Below are 25015 nucleotides of genomic sequence, written 5' to 3' on the forward strand. Positions count from 1 at the left end.
GACTTCAGCCAGGTCACGATCTCGCGGTCCGTGAGTTCGAGCCCCGCGTCAGGCTCTGGGCTGATGGCTCGGAGCCTGGAGCCTGTTTCCGATTCTGTGTCTCCCTCTCTCTCTGCCCCTCCCCCGTTCATGCTCTGTCTCTCTCTGTCCCAAAAATAAATAAACGTTGAAAAAAAAAAAAAATTTTAAAAATAAACCCAAGCTCTGTTATCTCCTCCGCCCGGCTGGGAAGCTTCAGGACTCTCTCATGTGCTCATAAAAGTTGCGTCGTTGGGGACAGAAGCAGGGAATGGGGCCGGCTGCATGCTGGGGAGGGGGTGCTGGTCTCCCAAATAAGAGGGGAGGTGGGATTTCTGGAATGAAATGTTAGCGAGCCACGATTGCCACAGATCGGAAGCCGCTTCCATCGGTCTGGCAGCGATGCAGCCGATTCCCTCTCTGGTGGGATCAGCGTTTCCGAGTCCCAGTCTGTCTGGGAAGGGGAGTATTATTTATTGAAGCATAAAGTCTCATCAGGAGTCACTTCCTAAGTAAGGCAGAGGACTGGGGCCAAATAATTTCAAAGGAGAGTCGTTCCAAGGAGCTTCTAAATCCTTATGATGCTACCCCCATCTCACAGGTAAAGAAACTGAGACTGGGATGGGGAAAAGACAGGGAAACTAATCATTGGCCACAGGACTCCCAACAGCCCTCTCTGATTGATGTTATTACCCGTTTTTACCATTGAAGAGCTAATGAGAGGAAGAACGTACCACAGTTGGCCTGACAGGGTCACTCAGGGAAAGGGGGCCGAGTGGGAGGAGGAGGGACCTGCCTCAGGGCCTTGGGAGGGTGAGCTTCCATCTAAGGAGTAAACAGATAAGCAGTTGCTGGTGGAGGAAGCGGAACAGAAGGGTTTGGAGAAGGAGACACAGAACCAAAGGCTGGACGCTGTTATGAGGCCAAGGAGGCCAAAGTCTGGAGAAGCGAGGGGTCTGGAGACGTGGGAATTGAGGTGAGTGAAGGCCGAGAGAAGTCCTGGGGACCCGGGGCGGGGGGGGGGCATGCAACTGGCGACGCCAGTTGACAGCAACTTTATTAGTGGGGGAGGCGGCATCCGGATGAGATCTGAGAGAAGCAGAGAAATTCCGGGCAGTGAGAAATTTTCCCCCGACAAGAAGGACTGATTCAGGATGTTGGAATGACGGAGAAGGGCACTGGGAAAGACATTTCCCCACACAGGAGCCCGCTGAGCATATTTTAGGACCTTAAAAATAAGGAGAGCAGCCACCATTTGCTATGCGACATCCCTATTCCAAAGGGAGCACTCATTTCGTTCCCAAACTGTACGAAGCAGATGCTATTATTACTCCAATGTTCAGACATGCAAATTGAGGCATGGAGAGGAAAAGTGGCCTGCCTAGCTACTCAGTGGTAGGGAAGGGATTCAAATCCACGCAGTCTGACTCTGCAGAAGGGAACGAGCCACTAGAGAGGGGAGATCACAGACTCTGGAGAGCTGGGGATGATTGATCTAGTAATGGTCTGGAAGAGATGGGAAGGCATGGGATCGATAGTCCAGGTGGAGGGGTGCACCTTGGCAAAGTAAGGAAATACGTCTTCCTTTGAGACAGGACGGGGGCTGAAAAGATGGATGATGATGCCGAGAGTCTCTGAGGCAGAGGGAAGAAGTCAAGGCAGTTCACGCTAGATGACCTTGATCTTCCCGGGGAAGTTGGTAGCAACCTACACTGGCAAAGCTGGTCTTCTTTTTCACCCACCTCCTTTCCCCCTTCCCTGCCTGCCCCCCTTTTGTTCTCATAGGGCAGAGACCCCCCGGGGTTGTACTCTCTCACCTAAGTTGGGCATTTATGTGTAGACGAGGGATCTGGCTGTCGTGAATAACCCACCGGGGGAAACGGAAGAAGGTTAAAACAGATTGCGCAAGGAAGGGTTCTGGGAGTTCATGAAGAAAGTGGAAGTGTGAAGGAATAGAAGAAGTGAGTACTGGTTTGATTTTATTTCAAGGACCACTATGGGGAAATGCAGAACTTGAGAGAAGCTCTCCTGCTCCCAAGAAGGAGGGAAACCTAGACGTTTGGAGTCTGTGAGTTTGGGGTCTGGGCTGAGGGAGGACGTGTGGTGGATGGATTAGAAAGCAGAGATGTTTTTTAACGTAGCTTTTTAAAACAATTCAATTAATTGTTTAATTCATTTCATTAAACATGCATGCTAATAGCAGAATAAACAATGCATGCTGACAACAGAAACTTAGAAAGCACAAAAAAGTGTATGGGAAGGCCTCCACCTCAGAAAAATCAGTATTACTCTTTAGGATTTTTTTTTTTTCCTTCGGTTGTTTTCGGCATGCATTGAACAAAATTTGAAATCCCACCGTGTTGTGGTTTTACTTGATAATTGCATTCTAGGCATTTCCCCGTGTCATTAAAATGTCTATTAAACATATTTTAAGAAATAGAGGACGGGCAGTTAAAATTATTGGTAGTTAATTGAGTTGCACGGTTCGTAAGTGTAAATATGCTTTTGCATTGCTGGAGAGCAATCCTTCCCACGGAATCTCTGCATGTATTTAGCTGGTCCCCTGGTGCTGGGTTCCAGTCATTTGTTTTGGCGTCAAAACTCTGAGGGACATCTCTGTGCACAAACCTTTGTTTGCAGTTTGACTATTTCCATAGGATAGATTCTTGGAAGTAAAACAACTGAGTTGAAGGGTATGAATATTTTAAAGACTGTTTCTAGTGGGGTTGCTTATCTGTTTACGCCTCATCCACAGGGGGCATGCAGAGATTATGGATCTTGGGCGTGTCCAAACTCTGGAAGGCTGGGGTCAGGAGGGGCAGCACGGGCATGCTGATTTGGATTCTGAACGTGGAGCCACTTGAGAGGTTGTTTGCTTGTTCCTCTGCTCCAGGCGTGAGTGGCTCTCTATCAGGTGTTCTGGGCTCAAGGCTAGAGACCTTGGTGAGTCCTCCCTCAGAGGGAGGCAAGGGCAGGGGTGCTGGGACTGTGTGTGAGAGTGCTAGTTGCAGGGGGTTGGAGAAAGCAGTCTTTGCCCCCACAAAAGGAATGTATCATCTGATCTGCAGTCCTCTTTCTTCCATAGTCATAAACCTCTTAAAAGTCTAGCGGACGTGACCAGCCTCTCCCTGCGCACATACACACAGGAGCGGGCGCGTGCACACCCATGCACGTGCACACGGACACTGGTGCTTTCTTCAATTTCAAGGGATTCATCGATCCACACAGGCTTAATGAACACTAGGTTAAGAACCTGTGCTTTAGAGACCATTAGCAGTTCTGGTCTTCTTTCCAGAAGCGCTTGGGGGACCCCTTTCTGTACTGCAAATTGCAAGCCACATTGAGGAGAACCGTAATGGTCTGAGTCTGCCCTTTTCAGGCAAAACTTTCCTGTCTTGATAGCTCCTTACTGCATGTTAGGGGGAGAAATTCTTTCTAATTCTCGGTACTAGGGGTTAGGCAAGGTGTCTGGACCACTTGACAAGTTGGGGAAGAGTGCATGGGAGAGAAAATGCACACACATTCAGACATATATTTTCCCAGATACACATATACTCTTATACACCTACACACATGCTAATACACATTACTCTCTCATGCCTACACACACCCACAGACACACATATATCTTTCCAGACACACACCGACTTTCCTCCCCACACCCCAGCTTCAGGACCTAGTCCTCCACGGCCTCTGGCTCAGCCCCGGGACTTCTCTTCCCTCCTTCCCTTGGTCTTGGCCTCGATTCCCCTCCCCTCTCTCTTTTCCTCCCTCAGTGGTAAATATACCCTCCTGAGTTCGAGCAACTGTAAAAGAAGCACAAGAGGAAAGTGGTAGATAAATTTAACAAGCATTAAAGTTAATATATAATTTAAATATGTATAAAATTATTCCGCACATCGATTAGAAAATGGGCTGTTGACCATTTCAAGGCAACAATCAATTTCAGAGTTCAGAGGTCAGGTCAAGTTTCTTTCTAACGATCTACAAAAGGAGCAGCATTAGGGAGATAATGAACTCCATGGGCTTACAGATGTGATCTATGGCCGAGTGGCCGTGGGGCCGCCCAGTGGCAGCCAGGGCCAGCTGCAGACCCCACTGTCTTGTGGGTCGGTGTAAAAGCTTCGCTGGGCTACAGCCCGTGATGTCATCGAGGCATCTCTGGGATGACTTATCTTGTTTTTCGAGACCGCGTGGCTGCTGAAGCCCTTGGTTATCCATGGGAACAGCGGTGGAGCCCCACGTATGTGGTTTGTGTGGAAAGCTTCGGCTTTTCTGAGAGGTGGAGACGGGCCAGCCAACACTGTTAATCACCTGGCCTGGCTGGGGCTGGGCAGCCTGGGGGAGGGTGCAGCCTGAGGGGATGTGACCTCGCTGCGGGTCTGTTCTGGGGCTCGGGCCACAGCCTGTCAACAAATGGGGATCCCCCAAATCACTGGATGATTCCACAAATGGAGCTGAAGGATATTTTCCAGGGGTATATCTAGGTCCCTTTTAATTTATTTTTACTTGTTTGTACTTATTGGTTTGTTTATTTATTTATTTCTAATTTATATCCAAATTAGTTAGCATAGAGTACAATAATGACTTCAGGAGAAGAATCAGTGATTCATCCCCTACGTATAACACCCAGAGCTCATCCCAGCAAGTGTCTTCCTTAATTCCCCTTGCCCATTTAGCCCACCCCCCTACCCATAACCCCTCCAGCAACACTTAGTTTGTTCTCTACATTTAAGAGTCTCTTATGGCGTTTCCCCCTCCCTCTTCTTATATTATTTTTGCTTCCCTTATGTTCATCTGTTTGATATCTTAAATTCCACATATGAGTGAAGTCATGATATTTGTCTTTCTCTGACTGGCTAATTTCACTTAGCATAATATCCTCTAGTTCCAGCCACGTAGTTGCAAATGGCAAGATTTCATTCTTTTCGATTGCCGAGTAATACTCCATCATATAATACATATATATGTATGTATTATGTATACATACACATATATACATATATGTACACGTGTACACATATACATATATGTATACATACATATACATACACATATATACATATGTATACATATACATACATATATATATCACATCTTTTTTTATCCATTCATCTGTGGATGGACATTTGGGTTCTTTCCATACTTTGGCTATTGTTGATAGTGCTGCTATAAACATCAGAGTGCATGTGTCCCTTCGAAACAGCATACCTGTATCCCTTGGATAAATATCTAGTAGAGCAATTGCTGGGTCGTAGGGTAGTTCTATTTTTAATTTTTTGAGGAATCTCTGTACTGTTTTCCAGAGTGGCTGCACCAGTTTGTATTCCCACCAGCAGTGCAAAAGAGATCCCCTTTGTCCACATCCTTGCCAACATCTGTCGTTGCCTGAGTTGTTCATGTCAGCCATTCTGACAGGTGTGAGGTGATATCTCATTGTGGTTTTGATTTGTATTTCCCTGATGATGAGTGATGTTGAGCATTTTTCCATGTGTTGGTTGGCCATCTGGATGTCTTCTTTGGAGAAGTGTCTATTCATGTCTTTTGTCCATTTCTTCACTGGATTATTTGTTTTTTGGGTGTTGAGTTTGATCAGTTCTTTGTAGATTTTGGATACTAACCCTTTATCTGATGTGTCATTTGCAAATATCTTCTCCCATTCTCTTGGTTGCCTTTTAGTTTTGCTGATTGTTTCCTTCGCTGTGCAGAAGCTTTTTATCTTGAAGACGTCCCAGTGGTTCATTTTTGCTTTTGTTTTCCTTGCTTCCAGAGACATGTTGAGGAAGAAGTTGCTGCGGCCAAGATCAAAGAGGTTTTTGCCTGCTTTCTCCTCGAGGATTTTGATGGCTTCCTGTCTTACATTTGGGTCTTTCATCCATTTTGAGTTTATTTTTGTGCTTGGTGTAGGAAAGTGGTCCAGGTTCATTCTTCTGCATGTCGCTGTCCAGTTTTCCCAGCACCACTTGCTGACGAGACTGTCTTGATTCCATTGGATATTCTTTCCTGCTTTGTCAAAGATGAGTTGGCTACACGTTTGTGAGTCCATTTCTGGGTTCTCTATTCTGTTCCATTGATCTGAGTGTCTGCTCTTGTGCCAGGACCATAGGGTCTTGATGATTACAGCTTTGTCATACAGCTTGAAGTCCGGGATTATGATGCCTCCTGCTTTGGTTTTCTTTTTCAAGATTGCTTTGGCTATTCGGGGTCTTTTCTGGTTCCATACAAATTTTAGGATTGTTTGTTCTAGCTCTGTGAAGAAAGCTGGTGTTATTTTGGTAGGGAAGGCATTGAATATGTAGATTGCTTTGGGTTGTATCGATAGTTAAACAATATTTGTCCTTCTAATCCATGAGCATGGAATATTTTTCCATCTTTTTCTGTGTCTTCTTCAACTTCTTTCATAAGCTTTCTATAGTTTTCAGTGTATAGATTTTTCACCTCTTTGGTTGGCTTATCTAGGTCCTTTCTTAAAACTGAGAGGAACCAAGGGGAGAGGGGTGAGGGGGCAGCAGAATCTGGGACAATTGGCCCAGAGACAATGTGGATTCCAATCCACATTCCACCCTTTGGCACCTGGAGGGCATGAGGAACTAGCCTGGCTTCCAACTCCATTGGATCAGGAACTCTATTCTGTCTTCTAATAGCTGCTGCCTCGTGTCCAAATGGCCAGTGGACTCTGAAGGCAAGAGACACCAGTTCCCAGAGCTTCTGTGTTTCATCTTGAGAGGAATTTGTTCTTAAAAGGCCTTGAAATCTTTTCAACGTTTATTTATTTTTGGGACAGAGAGAGACAGAGCATGAACGGGGGAGGGGCAGAGAGAGAGGGAGACACAGAATCGGAAACAGGCTCCAGGCTCCGAGCCATCAGCCCAGAGCCTGACGCGGGGCTCGGACTCACGGACCGCAAGATCGTGACCTGGCTGAAGTCGGACGCTTAACCGACTGCACCACCCAGGCGCCCCAGGCCTTGAAATCTTTTGATGTGATGAGATGCTCTTAAAAATGTCTGCCCAACTCATTATACCTGAGTGGGTCAGCCCCCCTGTTGTTTGAAGGACAAGGAAGAAGGTGCACCTACCCTTCAAAATAGTTCTCTGAACGGCCTGTTCTTGATGCCTGAAATTCCATCATCATTTCATGTAAGCATCCCATTTTCTTTCTTTTAAGATGTAAATCTGCCCTGAGGTCACTGGTTTGCTGGTCTGGAGGAGGTGACAAGTGGTTCTGAGAGGGAGGGAGAGATGGCAGACAAGGAAGGGGAGGAGTGGGGGAGCCATAGGCTGGCCGTCTTTTATGCCATGTGTGTGTGGACAGGGCTTCGCAGAGTCCCCTGAGGGTTTGCACTGGCCATGGTTCTCTGGGGATGCTTCCCCAGGAACTAGGGAGGGAAGGGGGAGGGAGAAGGAGGGAGGTGGGAGAGGAGAGGGAGAGGGAAGGAGGGGCGAGTTCAGAGAGAGTCACCCCCAAACTATCTTGGCCGCTTTTCAATTTCCATGCATTTGCACGTTCTGTGCCTTGGTCCTTCCTGCTGCTCCATTTCTGCCCTGTCAGTCTATCACACTTCTTCCTTCTGATCCTTCCTTCCGTCCTCTCTGCCAGAGGTATGTTCCTGAACATCCCTCTCTTCAGCAATGAACGGTCCCTTCTCTGCACCCCCTTGGGGCCATGTGCATGGATATACATGATCAGTGGATGCCATGAGCAGTTTGTGCCTCTCCCAGCTTGACTGAAACCTCCATGACAGCAAGAGCCTGTCTTTCTCACCTTGGCCTCCCTGTCATGCTCAGTAAATGGCCTCCCCAAGGTAGGTGCTCACCAAATGCTTATTGAACTGAGCACAGGCAGACAGCTTGCTGCTGGGATTCGTTCCAGTCCACGGATGCCCATCCAGGCCTGGAGTGAGCAGACCAGACCTAAGGAGTCCGGAATTCAGGGTCATTCCTAAGGGATGGTAAGAGCAGGAGCCGGGGGGTGTTTCTAGGGGGCCGGGGCTGGGCTAAATGACGTGATATGCTCCCATCCCTCTACGAGCATTAAAAAAATGGATCAAGGCTATACACATCAAGACAAGTTTTGTTGGGGAACAGAGCACAGAAGGGCAGCCGGAGGGGCCATCTCTCCTATTCTGTCCTAATGTTGACAGCAAGGGTGGCCTAGGGTGGTCTAAATGTCCAGGAGGCCCCCGATGTCCCCCTTGTTCCACTTGGAAACCTCATTCCTGCACCCTCCACCCTTTTGTCTTCATAAGTCTCTGACCTCCTTGGGGCCCCAGAGACCTTGGAATTTAGGCTCCTGCACTCAGGGCCAGCTGTGACCTTGGAACGCACACCTAGTTGTATCCTTACGGGACAGAACCGAGCAGTGACTGGAGGGGGTGGAAGTGGGGGTGGGGCAAGAAAGCTTTCGATGATCCTGGAAATCAACACGCCACCATGGCCATTTGGAAACAGCTGCTAACAAATGTGTGACATCGGGGCCACTGTGGGGGGAATTTACGGTGATGGTTCCGCTGAGATGGCACGTTTGCCCCCCCACCCCCACCCCGCTCACCGTCTCGCTGTTGACTGTGCCTCACATGCGTGGCTGCTGGAGGAGAGGTACCTGGAGCTAAATGAGGAGGATACATGCACCCAAGCAGTGACGGGGAAGGTGGTTCAGATCATTTTTGGTCGTCGTCACAGGAGGGGTAAAGAACGACCACACAAACAGGTTTGTAACAACCTTCTTCTTCCCCCATTAATCTCGTGAAGTGGAGGAGAGGAGAGAGCTGGGTTCGCTCAGCAATGTGTATACATTACTGAATTAACCAGGCATGTAATTAGTGCTCAGGTGCTCAGCAGAGGAAGAAACGCTCACGATTAGTCAAATTTAGCTTTAATGCCCTGAAGTTGGGGGAGCCACTGTGCTGCCCGGTGCGTGGAGCTGCTTCATTGCCCACGACCCCCGGGATCTGCTCTCTCCCTACCCCCTGATGCCCGTGCACAGGGAATCTGATGTCTGGGGCATTTGCGGATGTTTATGGAAATTTATGTAGCTCTTCTGAGTGCTGTAAATCATGTTCTGACAAGGCAAGTCTGTGATCCTGGTGCTCGGATATCAAGGAGCCTGCAGGAGCCGGTTCTGGGAGCAGCTCACCTTCCCTTCTATTTTGGAATCTTACACGGATTAGGTAGAGATTAACGCTGGTATTAATTAAATGTTAATGGACGCTCGGCCACAAAGCCATCTTTGTAGTCTGTGTGGAGAATTTGTCCACCAGGTAACACCATGTTACAACGAAGTGCTGTTGTTGCAAAAAGGGATGCATGAGGTCTTAGATCACAAAGGTGGCTTGGAGATTGTCAGGACTCACTCCCTCATTTTGTAGGTGGGGAAACTGAGGCCCGGATTGGGAAGCCGTTCATTCAAGATCGTGCGGGTAGCGGTTAAGTAGGACTTCTGGCTTTTAACGTCGCATGGCCTTCATTGGACTCCTTGAGCAGGATCTGATCCCATTCTAGACCAGAACGATCCCGTCCTGGATCAATGTTCCAGAAGATTTCATTATATCAGCAAGCCCGGGGAAGGGCTAATACACCTGTGTGTGTGGAGGGGTCGTCCTATGGAGGTGGACTGTGGTGGGAGAGGAGGTGCTGCTTTCTCCTCTAAATGGAGATATTTGCCGTGCATTTCGGAGCTTAAAGGGAAGAACGTGAATGAGTAAAAGTAACGCGTGATAATTCATGCTTCCGGTAGAGAGAGCTTCTTATTCCTGCGTACGGGTGGCGGAAACGTTTAAGACGGAGTAGGGTGACTATTCCATGCTGTTCAAATTATGTCTCCTAGAAAGAAGACAGAGGGCAGGTGGTGGAAGCAAAGACAGACTAGTCAGTTTTCTACTTCATCGCCTTTGGACGAAAGGTACCAGCTTGGGCACCCAGCTTGGGTTTCATAAACTGGCTACCCCACCATCTAAGTATGATGTTCTGCCTGTCTTTCTTCCTAGCCTCATCTCCTACGACTTTCTGGTAACTATCTTCCCCACAGCGGGCAAACCAATTAATCATCCCAGAGCATGGCTTGTCTTTTCGGGACGCTTCTCACTAGCCCAGCCTTATCCGGTCCAACTCTTTTTTAAATTTTTCTTTTTTTTCTTCAACGTTTATTTATTTTTGGGACAGAGAGAGACAGAGCATGAACGGGGGAGGGGCAGAGAGAGAGGGAGACACAGAATCGGAAACAGGCTCCAGGCTCTGAGCCATCAGCCCAGAGCCCGACGCGGGGCTCGAACTCACGGACCGAGAGATCGTGACCTGGCTGAAGTCGGACGCTTAACCGGCTGCGCCACCCAGGCGCCCCGAGGTCCAACTCTTAATCTCTGCCACAAAGCCTCCTCTGACTTGTGCTTTCGGGGAAAGAACTGCAGGAACGTGGAATCCAAGACTTCACTTTCCCGGGGCATGCAACGGGTCCGCGTGGTTGCCTCTGTGGCAAAGACTGCCAGCCGGGGAATGGTCACGTGTGGGACGGCATGTGTGAAGGACGGGGTGGCAGCAGAGAGGGACGAGGAAGATGGCGCTTAGGCTTGGCCCATGCCTCCAGGCCAGCGCACAACTTTGCCAGCTTCAGACATTTAAACTTGAGTTAGAACTATAGAAGTGTCTGCCTCAGAAAGTTGGGGGCTGGTGACAACAGGCTTAGTCCTAGAGCATAGATATTCTTAATCAGCTTTGTATTAATTTGCATGTGTTTATATGTTCACCTCGAAGGGGTTTAATACTCTTTTATGCGTGTTGGCTTATTTCCCTATTGAGATTCAGAACTGGAGTCCTCCAAGCTTTATGGATCCGGCCCAGCCTGCTGGTGCTCAGATTTTTCTGTGCGTTGACGCGGGTTCTGCATGTTCTACTATTTCAGCCTCCTCTCCTCTCATGTCTCTTGCCCTGAGCTTATAGGGCCGGAGGCAAGAGATGATCAGGCAACATCAGCGATGTAAGATTCCGTGACTCTATGTGAAATAATGCCATGCAGCCCACCGTGTCTGCACCCCTTTAGAAGCGTCCGGGTTTAGAGTAGTTGAATTTCACTATCTCCCGAGTCCCTGGTGTTTGCGCCGTATCAGAGAATTTCAGTGAGCTCGAAGATACCCCATGTTCGCCCCTGTCTCCAGTCATAACCGGCAGCCTCTATTCCATTTTGCTTTTATGCAAAACCATGACAACGGAGTTTCACAGCACCTTGGGATAGGAGACGTCTCGGAGCCTCTCGTCTCTGAGCGTTGTGTGCCAAAAGTTTATTGTTTGGGTTGTCGCTGATGGCCCTGGTCTCCCCTTCTTGAAACTGCTCCTTTAGATAAAACATGCTCTTTAATTAAAAACATCCTCTAGACGCCGCGACGGCTGCTCAGTCCCCATTCAGCAGCAGCGAAGCTGGAGGAGGAGCGGGAAGGTTAAGGGAAACGGCTGAGGCCCGTAACTTAATTGCGGTGCAACAGCCCTGTCCTGCATTTGCCCTTGCCAATCTTGGCTTCTCTGCTGGTGAAACAAGCCGGATTAGCGCATGATAAGAGAAGCCGGGGTCGTAATTACACCCTCTGCGACGGGGCAGCCGAACCACCAAATAAATCCCTGGACAATTATTAAAATGGCCCAATGCATTACACAAATTAGAACAGGCTGGGACTTTCGGGGAGACGGGAGGGGAGCGAAGGCCCAGTATTTAAGTGTTCTTGTAAGCCATCTAAGATATTAATGTTGCAAAGCGCCTTATGAATATTTAAGAACATAAAATGGAGCTCGCTGTAGTCCCACATCACCACAGAAGCCTGTAATACAGTTGAGCCCACTTAAGAAGCCAGAGCCCCAGTCCACGGCAGATTGAAGGCAGATGAAAACAGGGCTGGTGTGTTTGCAGGCAAAATGCTCGTCACGGCCGGTTTAATGATGTTGCATTATGTCCTCACAGAAGAGGATTTAGTTAAAGACTCCAACTTTTATGGGTGGGACTCCCTAGTGATTATTAACCCATTTCTCACTCCCCAATGATTTCAGAAGATTGATGTCATCCGTGACTGGGTTTTAACGCAGAACCAGTGAAGTCTTGATTTACTCACTTCATTCAAACCTAGACGCAGAGAGTTCCCTTGGAAGTGGAGTCATGGGCCCTCTTGGCTCTCCAAACAGGGCTATTTCAGAGCCGCATATGGATCCCTTTGAACCTGTTTCCTCGTAGGAGACAATTGACTCTAGTTTCTTTTCAGGAGTAAACGGAGCCCTTTGGATGAAAGGGAAGGGCTCCTCTGTCTGATGAAGAGTCGCTTTCAGAAACCGAGTTTGATGGCGTCTTTCCCACAATTGGAGCCGGTGCGTCCCTGTGTGGGGAATGGAGAGCAGGCTCTTCTCTTGTAGGTGGTTGGAGACACCGAGTCAGAGGAACTCCGGGGAGGGGTGTTGGGAAGGACTCGGAGGCCTTGGTTGTGGCTTCAACTCAGCCCATAGTCTTACTTTGTGTCCGCTCTCTCCACCTGTCAAGCGGAATGAATATTCCTAGACAACCCTGTCCCTAGATGAAATAACAGACATGGATATGCTTAGGAAGAGGGATATGTGATAGGATATATGATATTTTGTAGACATATGACTGGTATTATTACTTTACCTGTTTTTTCTTATATTTGCCCGTGGTTCTGCTTTATCCCACTTCTTCTGCCTCCAGAGAAAGGGAAAGAAAGAAATGATGATCTTGCCCACTGACCACCCTTCCAGACACCTGGCCACATCTTTTTAGGATTTGGACTACTCCAAGCCCTGTGAGCCTCTATAGCATCCTGCACCTGCAGCGGCCCATGAGAAAGCAGACAAACATTTGTCTGCATGGAGGGATCTGAGGACCCCAAAAAGGCTCCTTTATTGAACAGTGAAATTGGGGTGGCAGAGGGAAGGAGACTCCATGCTTCCGAGAGCTTCAGGCCCCAGACAGAGGGAAGGGAACACAGCCTAAAGCGCAGACGGACAGACAGTCTATACTGGCCCAGGCTATGCTAAGCCTGGCCATGGAATGTTCTGGACTTTGAGGTCCTCTCCACAGTCCAGGTGGAGAGCAGCACTTTCTAGGCAGGTGCCAGAGTTTCATACCCAAATGGTCACAGTAGATACTGGAGGAAAACAGCCTTAAGACAGTCAACATTTCTGGAAGGTTCTCCTTAGGATTCCAATGAAGGATGTCAAACTAGCTCATGGTAATTAGAAAAACCATGAATTCTTCTCGATGGACTTCAAAGATGATCTATTTCAGTGGTTTCCATTTATGTATTTATTTATTTATTTATTTAAGCTTTAGACTTTCTTCAAACAAAAGCTTAGCTGGAAGCCTATAAGTTAAATTTGGAGTAAGCTTTTAAGTGGAGTGGAATGCCCAGAGCCTTGCATTTTCCCACTCATACAGGGGTTCTGAGAACCCCCTAGAGCTTCTTGGGAGACACTTTGGGAACCAATGTTAGTGACTATAGGGAACAAGTGTCATTCATTTTGGTGAATGGTAGCTAAACTGGCTCTCCATTCTGGGGGTAACATAATTTTAAATCCGGCTGACTTTATGCATATGGGTGTACTTATCAAACGTGTTAACTCAAGTATTTGGGATTTGTAATTAGTTTCTTAGAGGACGTACTGAAACCTGTACTCAGTAATGGCTTATAAGGAATGAAAATAAGATGCCAGAAAAATTTGGTATGACGGAAAGAATTTAAAAAAATTAGGTAAACATGGTTGACAAGGATTTATCACATGCAGCTTGTTCACTGTGCTCACTGTATTCCCTAAGAGGGACTAGAAGATATTTCCTTTACCAGGTCACTGGGAACGATCATGATTGCCAATATCTTTGAGAGCTGTAACGGCTCTTATCTTTAGGCTGAGAGTGCTGTAGCTGAAATGAGATCTTAGATTTCCTTGGGGATACTAGAATCCCCAGGGGAAGAGACCAGGGAGTGACACTTTAAAAACCTCCAGAGGCAAGGTGGTACATGTATTGTTTCATGTTTTTAATTGCATGTGGGCTGGCTTAAGCAGAAACGGATTTTACAAAACCATATTATGTACCCCACAGGTTGCACTGGGCAGGGATGTGGCTAAAGAGCAGAGCCTGGGGCTCTGGGGCAGCTTTAGTGACACCACTGCCCCTTGGCACTGGGAATCTCTGGATGTCTGTGCCATGTGCTTGCCAGATGTCAGCTGTACTGCATTTGGCCTTCTATTCATTTTGCTCACTTCCAGATCGAATTTTCGCACACACGCCTATCTACTTTGTCATATTCTAAGCCAAATAACTTTAAGGGAATTTAGTACTGGGAGAACTTTTAGCTGAGCACTTTGTTGCACCATAACACGCTTTGTTTCTGTTGGCAAGGAAGATGTGGAGAGTAGCTATTGGGTGTGCCGCTAACTGCACAGCTAAAGGTGTCTAACAATACAAGGTTCCATAATAGGCAGCGGGTTGGCATGCTAATCAGACCAGCCTGCACTCATAGCTGTCTTTGGGATGGCTAAATGACTGTGAAGTCTTTTGCACTGACATATACGGGTAGTCTTCTAAGAACCTTCTTGGTCCATGTAATCAGAACAAACAAATAAACACTAGACGTAGAGAACAAAAGCCCTTTTGAGTCACCAAGTACAGAGAATTGTTGTTCTTCACCCAGTTCCTAAACTTGAGCCATAGACCAGAGCCCAGACACCTCTGGAGAAGGACCCTGCAATTATACCACGAGTATATACTATAAATCCCATTCCTGGCTATCTTCACAGAGATCTGGAGCCTTTTACCAAGGTAATAGTGGCTTGGTGGAAAAAGAGACGTCCATACTTTTTAGATTTTTCATTAGTTTTCAGCAAATTCCCGAGGATCCTAGGGGATTTATGGGAGTTAAGTGATCTATGGGATTTTGACATCATAGTTTGCCTCGTGAATCCCCAAGTTCATTCCATGATGTTTTCTCAGTTCCTGACTGTAAGGTTGGACTAGATACATTCAATACTGGGCAGAATTATTATGTTGATTACTTGAAGGGTTTCTTTGTTAGAAAGTGCCAAATGCAAGACTTAAAGTAGTAAGCCTAAAGTAATACCCTGTCCTTGGATGAAATAATTACAGCCATCAAAGACTCAAAAGGTGCAGGTGTGGTGACTCCTATTACAGCTCCATTTAAGTCACTTATTTCTCCAGAGCAGAAAATAACTATATCTTGGAAAATGGCGGTAGATTATTATAAACATGATGAAGTGGCCTCCAATTACAGCTATTTCAGATATGGCTGCCTTACTGGAGAAAATACCGAGTCCCTGATACTCAATCTGCAGCTATTTATATGGCTAGTGCTTTTTTAAAAATTCAGTTCCAACAAGAAGACACAGTTTGCTTTCACCTGGCAAGGACTGCAGTATACTTTATTGCATCAGCTTTCCATCTCTATGTCGCAGTTTAGACCACAGAGATATTTAATCATCTCTTCATCCTACAAGCCATCGGGTTGATGATTCAGTATATTGACAACATCACGTGGATAAGATTTGGAAAGCAGAAGGTGCGTGTACTGTAGATACCTAAGAGTGGAATGCCAGAGGACTGCATTCCATGCAAATACAGGCACCTAACGATCAACCAAAGCTTTTTATTTCTCTTTAATATCTTTTGCAGTATTTAGAAATATATTTTAAATAAAATCGTATATAATTTAGATCAGTGTGATGTGGCCGTTTTGTTTTTCTAATTATCATAATTATATATATGCATTCACATGTGGACCTTGCCAGTGTTTCCTTTGACCTAAAATGCCGTAATGTGTTTAGCTTTACTGTCCCATTAGAGCTCAGCTGTTATTGTTTTTTTCCTGGATTCTAAGTACTGTTGTTATAAATGTCTTCATATAAATTACTTTTATTATTATTATTATTATTATTATTAATTATTATTATTTGGATTGGGTTATTTTTCAGGGTATACTCCCTAAAGTGGAAATACTATGTCAAAGGGTATGAGCAGTTTTATGGCTTATGTTACATTTTACCCTATTGCTCTCCAGACAGATTGAACCAATTTACAATGTGACTAATAGTTCATGGCATGCTATTTCCCCACAGTCCACCCAACTGGATTTTATATATTTTATTTATTTTGGTTAATTTAATATCATGTAGTGATACCTTAAAGTTGTGTGAATATGCATTTTTTTTTAATTGTTAGGAGGTCTGTGCATCACACAATGTGACATCATTCTTTGTCATTCTACAGTTTGTTCATATTATTCCGGTTTCCCTGGCAAGAGTGGAAGACTGTCCGTTATAGAGACTGTCCATCATCTACTTGTCTATCCATGCATTCAACATTTATTGAGTCTTTATTATGTTCCAGCCCAGGCACTGTGCGAGGTTTGAGGGATACTGGGGTATAAGATGTCGTCCTTACACTCAAGAGGCTGTCCTGTAGTTGAAGAGAAAAAGATCAGTGATTGTAATTAAATGTGACCTGAAGTGTGCACAGTGTTAATGGGGTTCGGAAGAACACAAGGGTTTACCCTTTGTTGTCCTTGGAGGAACCATGGAATATTTTTATGAGGAACCATGCCGTATTCAGATATCCAACCCCTAGGGAGGGTGAATCCAGCTTCAGAAGGTAAGTAAAAGTTAGCCAGGAGAAAAGGGAGTGAAAGATGAATTAAACTCTTCAAGAAGAGAGAGCGGCATATGTAAAAAGGGACATGGGGGAGTAAGCGTATTATGTGACGTCTAAGAAGGGAATGAGCAGGGGCATGTTGGGAGAAAAGTTTTAAAGTTAAGTGAATCTGGTAAGATTTTTTGGCTTCAAATAATAGAAAACTGATTTAACTGATTGACATAGTGAGATAAATTCGTATTTAATCAAGCGAGGAGTTCTGAGGCAGAGGTGCCCCTGGGCTGGCTAATTTTATGGCTTGATAGCACCGTCAAGAACTCAGGTTCCTCCCGTTTTTCTGCCTTGCTATCCTTGTGGGTTTCCTTTGAGGATACCAGATAGCAGGGTCCCTGTTCACAGCATCTTTTGCAGATGAACAATGGGAGGTAGAAGAAAAGGAACTGTCTCTTCCTTGTATCTCTTCTTAAAACAAAACAAAACAACACAAAGCAAACTTTCCCAGAAGCTCCATGGAAGACTTCCCCCTCCTCCACACACCTTCTCCCCTTCACTTGTTTTTCTACAGAATCCTTTGTTCCAGGAACTTGGTATGATCTTGACATCTCACTGACCTCAACGCATACGTCATAACAAGACTCGGATGGCTGCTACCAGCACTAGTCATGAGACCACTTTGAAGACATGAGGAACACAGCCGGCAGCACATTCCAGGTTCCTATCGAAAGCACCCAGCTCCCGTATTTTTCTATAAAACCCCTCATCCTTTTACCTTGGGCAGGTCTGCAGTTTTGAAGGCATGCGTCTGCCGCAGCCTCCTTTGCCTGGCAAAGTAATAAAAGTAAAGTTCCTCTTAAAAACAATAATCAACCAAGTTCCAGCAAGGAGAAAGGCATTATCATGACTGGCTTAGACTGTTTTAGGACTTACATATGAATTGAGAATAGGATCATCTTCCTTGAGAGCTGGATAGACAACCACTGGCATTTACGATGTAAGGGAACTAGATTTCGTGTCCCTTATAGGGCTGGTTGGTTCATTGACTGTCACTTCCAAATTATTTCCCAAGGAGAGCCAATCATTCATCAGTTTTGAGCCAGCTAGAGTCGTAGTAGTGATTAGAGAGTCATAGCCGTGCCCTCTTCTGCTCCCTTTCCCCTAGTAAAACAGTGGATGAAAAGAGATGAGAAGTCATGAAGTAAATATTCATTGCATGCCTACTCTGTGCCAGCCATGGATTCACGACCAGAATAAGATTCAGCACCTCATGCCTGCCCCCAGGAACTCATGGTGGGGTTTGGGGTGACATTGGTGAAGGCACGGTCACTCATCAATGAGAGCTGTCTTTTATTGAGTATCTTTGCTGTTCTACCTCAAAACTTTGCCCAGTTTTCTCACTTAATCTTTACAGTTACCCTTATTTATGTCCCCCATTTGAAGAGTGATCCTTCAGATTAGATGCCTTTTTCAAGTCCCCACAGTTAGTAAGGGTGACAGCCAGAACTCACACTGAGGTCTGCTGACTCAGAGCCTATGCTCTTAACTGCTCCACTGCCATCTTCCTGTCCTTAACCCAAACACTGAAGTGCCATGAATTCCCAGAAGAATGCTATGCTCCCTGTTGTCAGGGGAACACTGCAGAAGTGCCATGTGAGCTGAATCATGGGGGTCCAGAGGAGAAACCAGGCAAACAAGGTTGCAAAGGCCTTCTAGAAGGTGTGCAAAGGCATGGAGGCATGGGAGAGCTGGGAGGTGAGGTACATTTGGAGTTGGGACTGAAGAGGTAGGATGGACCAGATGGAGACAGGCTTGTATCCTACACTGAGAGGTTTGGATTTGTCTCACTGATGTCTTCTGAAGTTTTTGAACCTTTGGATTCCAGAAAGAAACAACATGGGTTCACGGAAGATGGGTTTGAAGGGGGCCAAATCCAAGGAGATCAGTTAGGAAGCTATTGTGTGATCCAGATGAGAGGCAGTTACAGACGGAAGTAACTGGAAAGAGATTTTAAAGGTAGAATCAAGAGGATTTGGTGACTGATTAGATTTGGGGGTGAAAGAAAAAGATTTGAGAATGACTCCCACATGCCTGGTTTGGGCAGCTAGATTGATAGTGATACTGTATATATTCAGGAATCCTGTATTATGGGTGACAAAAACTCAACTTAAGCAAGAAGAACTGCAAAGACCTTGTTGCTGGGGATAAGTTGATGAAGCCCTTGGAGTTGAGGGGAAGAGATGTGGGAACTAAGAGATCAATACTTCTGGGACACTGTGTGTCATCTTTGCCTATCTCGGCTCAGCATTTCCACTTGCCAGCAAAGATGTCCATTAATAGCTCCAAATATGCATCCCCCAACTTTGCGACCCTAGTGGAAAGACAGCCTCCTCTCACCCACAGGCCTGCTTGAACCACGGGTTCACCCTTGACCCATCTCTGTATCCAGGGACCTGGGGGTATTGTGGTGGCCAGGCCAGGACCAGCTGCTCAGCCCTGTGGCCAGAAGAAGGAAAATGGTGCAGAATACAACGAGCAGCCCAAGATAATACCCATCATGGTTCACTTGAGATGTTATTGACCAAGAGAGAAGGCATTGGGGGAACAGCATTAAATGGCTTTCAATCCAGTTCTGATTTGGATGTGTGGGATTCACAGCATCACACTACCAGCCGACTCCAAATGCTGTAATAATTTATAGAAATCAACATGCTACTGAGACAAGGAGCCTGACAGACAGCAGATGGCTCCCACACAGAAAGGCTAATCAATTCCGACAAACAACAGCCATCATAAAAGAGTGGAACGTACCCAGCATGCACACGCATCTGAATGGCTCAGAGACAAAGACTCCTGCTTGGCCTAGCCAGGGAAGGTAAATGACCTCTGTAAGGCCACATTGTCGCAAAGCCTGGGTATTTCAGATCCTCTCTGGCTGACCTTACCTCCCACCACTCACCTACACAGATCTCTGCTCTTCAGGATTCCTCAGACCCACTCTGGGCTTTCCCACCTTGGTGCCCTTACTCTTTTTTCCCTGCCTGGGATGCCTGACCTCTCCTGTTTCTTTCCCTTGAGAACCAAGCCCGACCTCAAGCTCAGTACAAATCCTCTCTCTTCCTAAAGACTTGTATTGCTGTTAATGCTTCATGGATATGTTCGAGACAAATTTACCTCGCTGGATTAACTTGATTGCAAGCTCCCTGAGGACAGGTGACGTGTCTTACACACCCTGCATACCCAGGAGTACCTAGCACAGGACTGTGAGCCACGTGTTTAATGAAGATCCATTCATTCACTTCCAATGAGGAATGTGGGGGAGTCACATTTCTTAAGAGATAGAAAAAATATTTACAACATACAGTAAAAGACTAATGATGCTCACATATTCAAACAAGCCTTTACGGATTGATAATATAGTACAAGAAATTCAATAGAGAAGTAGGCAAAGAAAAGTAACAGGAAATTTGCAGAACAGCCCTTACTTATGAAACAAAAGTCAACTTTACCAGCTATCAAAGAGATGCAAATTGAAACAAGGTGATTCTAATTTTTGCTTATCAAATTGGGGAAGATTTAAAAAAGGGTTTTACAGTGTGAGTAGGAGCGTGGTGGGGTAGCCACACATAGAACACGGTGGGACTACACATGGCTACAGCATTTCTGGTGATGAAGTTGGCAATTTTTACTAAAAGTCTTAAAAATGTCCGTACTTTTTAAATGTGTACTTCTACTTCCAGACTTTTATCCTAAGAATGTAACCAGAATGGTGGTGAATAACCTGGCTGATTCTCACTTATTTGGTGTCCAGAAGTCAGTCCCAGAAAGAGAAGTGGAATTTATACAGTTCCTTTCCATTTGCCTGACTTGACAAAACCTTAAAAAACCCTGGAAAAAAAAAACCCTGACTTCCCTTCTGTTTTAAAAAGTCTTAATAACTGGATTGATGCCTGCTGGAATATGTGACCAGCTTGCTTTCCATTGGCAGAGGACATTCTACCTTCCCTGGAAGACCTACACACGGGATCTTTTGCTTTAGTCTAAACTAAAGCATTCCCATGCAATAGGGCAGGTTCCATAATTTTTCTGCTTATCTCTCTAGGCCTGGGGGTCTTTGGGGGACATGATACACTGTTTTAGAGGATGACCTAGTTGGTGGGGGTATAGACAGGAAGAAGGAACCTCAATTTATTATTGCCCAGGTTGCTTAAGCACTGTCAACACATCCATCCATCCACCCATCCAAATACATAGCCATCCATCCATCTATCCATCCATCCATCCATCCATCCAAACAACCCTCTCTCCCCCCCTTTCATATTGATTGAGCACATGCTACCTACTAGAAACTGTGCTGGGTGTTGGGTGCTAGGTTTGCTAGGTAAAAGGCATGGTCCCTACCACCAAGTTACTCACAGCTCAGGAGCATGATGGACTAGGAAAGGGGCAGTTCATTGGTTTTTCAACACACAAAGCGCTCTGGAGCATGGAGGCGGGATATTTAACCCATACGGTGAATCCCAGAGGGAAAGCCTAAGTATAGGTCTTCAAAGTTTCTATAAGTTAATCTTGTTATAGAGAAGGGAGAAAGGGACATTTCAGAGAGAGAGAGAGAGAGTAGAGTGAGAGAGAGGGGAGAGAGAGTGAGACAGCAGCATGTTTAAGGTCTGGCACTGAGAGGAAACAGGGAGCACTGGAGGAACTATAGGGAATTTGGCATGACTGTGGAGTTTGGTGGTTCAAGGAAAGGCTAGATCTGGAAAAGCAAGGAGGTGCGAGAACGTAAAGGTTGTGTTGGAAATGCCTAGGAGTTTAACCCTTATCTGGGGTGAAAGGAAGCATTGGAAGCTTTAAGGGAGGGAAGTTTTAAGTATTTTTGAAAAATCAGTCTGGTAGCAGGGAGTGGATGTGAGAGGCCAGTTGGGACAAGATTGCAGGGATTCAGAGAGTCAAGAGATGTTGCAAAGGTCCACTTGACAAGACTCAGGGATAGGCGTGCATGGGGCCAGAGAGGGTGCTGAGGACGTTGCAGGGATGAGGGGCAAGGAGGCATCAGCAAAAACTCATGGATTTCTAATGTGAGGTGGCCAGTCTAGATTTAGATGTCACAAAGGCAGAGAAAATAATTTCTGCCCTTGCCCCATTTTCCATGGAAGCCCACTCAGCAGCCAGCCCCTTCCCCTCTCTTTTCCTCTTCTGTCTGCCTCCTAGAACTCTTCCAACATGGCTGTCGTGGAAAGCCCAGACAGTGTTGCAGCTGGGGTCCAGCATACACACAATGTCCCGGACCACATGTGGCTTTCCTGACAGCAACTTCCATGGTCCGGTCTCAGAGATGCGCAACCGGGGGCCCTTGTTCCTAGTGAGAAGATGCCCGAATGCAATCTATACTTCATTCCACAAAATTTTGTTGAGGGAGAGTCTCCTCTGGACTCGGCATAGAGCAGGGCATGATGCAAAACCAATCTCTTAGACGTTGATTGCACTTTTTTTCTACTTTCAAAGCCCAGCTTAGATGAACCAGTCCTACAAAGTCTTTCTTATGTCCTCACCCTTATCCTGGGTTCCCATGGTTAGACCTCTAGTCCATTCCATTTGAATGATCAGTATCCGTTCATGCATTTATCCCTTCGGGACCACTTGGAGACATGGGCCACATGTATTTCCTTTGCCCCCTCCAGCATATGCCTGCCTGGTCCCCATCTTTGCTCTCCCTCATCCCCAAGCATTTTTGGACAGTGCTTGAGTGCACGTCGTTGGGACTTCTAACTTCTCTGGCGGGGTGATGCTATCGTTCCTTTTCAGCCATGAACAGTTGCTAACGTTGTTGGGGGTCAGGCACAAACATTCTCCCAGGGTTTTAAAAGCTTGTAGCTGTGGCCTGAAGCTCTGAACACTCTGCTAACGACCTGATTTCTTCAGATCGGTCTGGTCTGCTTGAGGAAACGCATTTTGGCCGGGAAACGTGACACTTTGAAGACGCCATAGGAAGCAAAACACCCGGCTTTCCGCTTGGGAAAGGACTTGTGCCTTTAAGACCTGTCTTGGGAAATCAGCCTGAGCAATATAATTGCGATGAAATTACCCCAGATCACACCCACACATTCATTATGAGATTCCTTATTGACACCTTGACAATTTGTTTCAGAAGACGTTATTGCATATTCCTCCCTCTGGAATAGATACAGATGCATATAGACATATGAGCCCACACATAATGTATATGCATATCGGTGCGTTTTTATTATATAATTATACGAGGCTATCAATCAGTTTTCATTTGGAACTCTTTGCATTTATAGTTCAGGAAGTTATTTAAAATCAAGAGGTGGAGAAGAGAGCCCAGAAGAGCTACAGAGGGAGAGGTGGATTGGGTAAGCAGTGAGCATGTCTTTGCTGTTTGGGAGCTGCCCCTGCCCTTCCCCTGCCCTTCTCCCCACTCCCCTCCTTCACTATACCATATCTTGCTACCAGTAGGGACTCAGGCCTAGGCAGCACCCACAAGAGGAGGGATCAGCTGAACAACTTGAAGGGGGAACCTCCTCAGGGTCATAAGATGCCGTCTTTGGCCCCTGTAGACTCTCTGTTGGGCCTGGGGAAGACTTATGGTCACACTGATCTGCATACGATGGCATTTAAGGCGTTTAGCTGACAATGAGACTCATAGATCACCCAAGGTCCGTGAAGATGAAGCAAAATACCTTAGAGCAGGGTTTCCCGACCTTTTAAAGTCACGACACAACACCAAGACAAGAATATTTGCGCTGCACATTATAATAAACTGCAGGCAATTTGGGGTTCTGTCTGGGGCCTACGAAAAAAAGGCATTCCATTTTCTATACATTATACAAAATAAAATATAGTATATTAGGAAAGACAATATATGTTGAACAACGTTAAAATATTTATATAGTTTTCGTGAGAAAACTTGAGCTTGTTTCCTTCCGTGAATGTAACTTTTATATCAGGGTTTATGTTGGAAAGGACTGTATACATCATGCCTGATCAAGGCTCTTTTCATGATGATCTCTACAAGTTCTTGGTAGTCACCCTCCATAAGAAACTTTGCGCACGTAAGTGATAAAAAATTTAAAGCCATTTTTATAACCATTAAAGATTCATAACAGTTGAAATGATATTTCAAGTATTTAACAGCCTTCCTTTTCTTCCATTGACAAATGTAGTGTTGAAAGTTTTTGCGATGATGCAGGTGGGTTTCAAGTTCAATTGAACTCATTCACGTCAAGGAGTCAGAAGAACGATGGCATTCTGGCTTGTAGAACGTGGACATGGTGTCGGAGCATCACTCTGCAGCTGGCTTGGATGACACCCGAATGACACGGCAAACAGACCAAAGCATGTGACATCTACTGAGTTCAAGCTAGGGACATCGCCACCATGCCTGCCATTGAAATCCACGCAGCCTCTCTGCCCCTTTTCTCCTCGGGTGGCTGCATGTGGGGCAGCACCCCACGCCCCTTGGTACCTGGATTGCTCCAGCAGCTCATCAGACTTTGTCCGTGATGGTGGCCGGTGGGCTTGCGGCTGGCTGTTGGAGCAGGTGTCCAGATGTCAAACACCTCCTTGGTCATTGTCATTGCAGTTCTGAAGAGCAGCACGGGGTCAGAAGCCACTTGTCACGTTTACTACCTGTGGGAACCCCACGTATGCCGCCAGACCTGCCTGCCTTGAGTGGCCTTCTGAGGAGGTTGCTTGTGGCCACCAGAGACCATCCCCATGTACTGTGTCTGCTCCAGGCCCTACCCTGCTGGCTACATCCTTAAATGACCTGTGCATCTCATCCCCAGGCCTTTGGCTCACACTTTGTTCCTTTCTGGAGTGACTTCTCATCTTCTGTCCTCATTGTCAGGTCTTACCTGGTCTATAAAGCCCAGCTCAAGCCCGTCTCCTCCACCAACCCCTGACTAATGTGTCTCACAGAGATCTACCCTTTCCTTGAACTGCTAGAGCCTGCCCTCAGGTAGCTCTGAACTCACAGTAATTTGTGCTTTTTTTTTTTTTAATTTTAAGTTTATTTCTTTAAGAGAGAGAGAGAGAGAGCAAGTGGGGGAGGGGGAGAGCAAGAGGGAGAGAGAGAGTCCTAAGCAGGCTCTATGCTATTGGCGGAGAGCCCGATGCAGGGCTTGAACTCGAGAACCGTGAGATCATGACCTGAGCCGAAATCAAGAGCCAGCCGCTTAACCGACGGAGCCACCCAGGCGCCCCTGTGCTGTGTTTTAAAATCTAGATGTTCTCGGGGCGCCTGGGCGGCTCCGTCGGTTAAGTGCCGGCTTCGGCTCAGGTCATGATCTCACGGTTTGTGAGTTCAAGCCCCGCATTGGGCTCTGTGCTGACA

The 25015-nt window shown here is 46.3% G+C and overlaps 1 long non-coding RNA gene across 1 annotated transcript; it reads left to right on the top strand.

Annotated features, from left to right (window-relative positions):
* Nucleotides 1–2013: 2013 nt before the first annotated feature.
* LOC125149623 (uncharacterized) lies at nucleotides 2014–23943 on the top strand. Its single transcript, XR_007145983.1, has 3 exons — nucleotides 2014–2086; nucleotides 22962–23033; nucleotides 23844–23943. It is a non-coding gene; the product is annotated as an uncharacterized LOC125149623 (long non-coding RNA).
* The last annotated feature ends 1072 nt before the right edge of the window (nucleotides 23944–25015 follow it).

The sequence above is a fragment of the Prionailurus viverrinus genome, chromosome D3, assembly GCF_022837055.1.
Source record: "Prionailurus viverrinus isolate Anna chromosome D3, UM_Priviv_1.0, whole genome shotgun sequence".
NCBI lineage: Eukaryota > Metazoa > Chordata > Mammalia > Carnivora > Felidae > Prionailurus > Prionailurus viverrinus.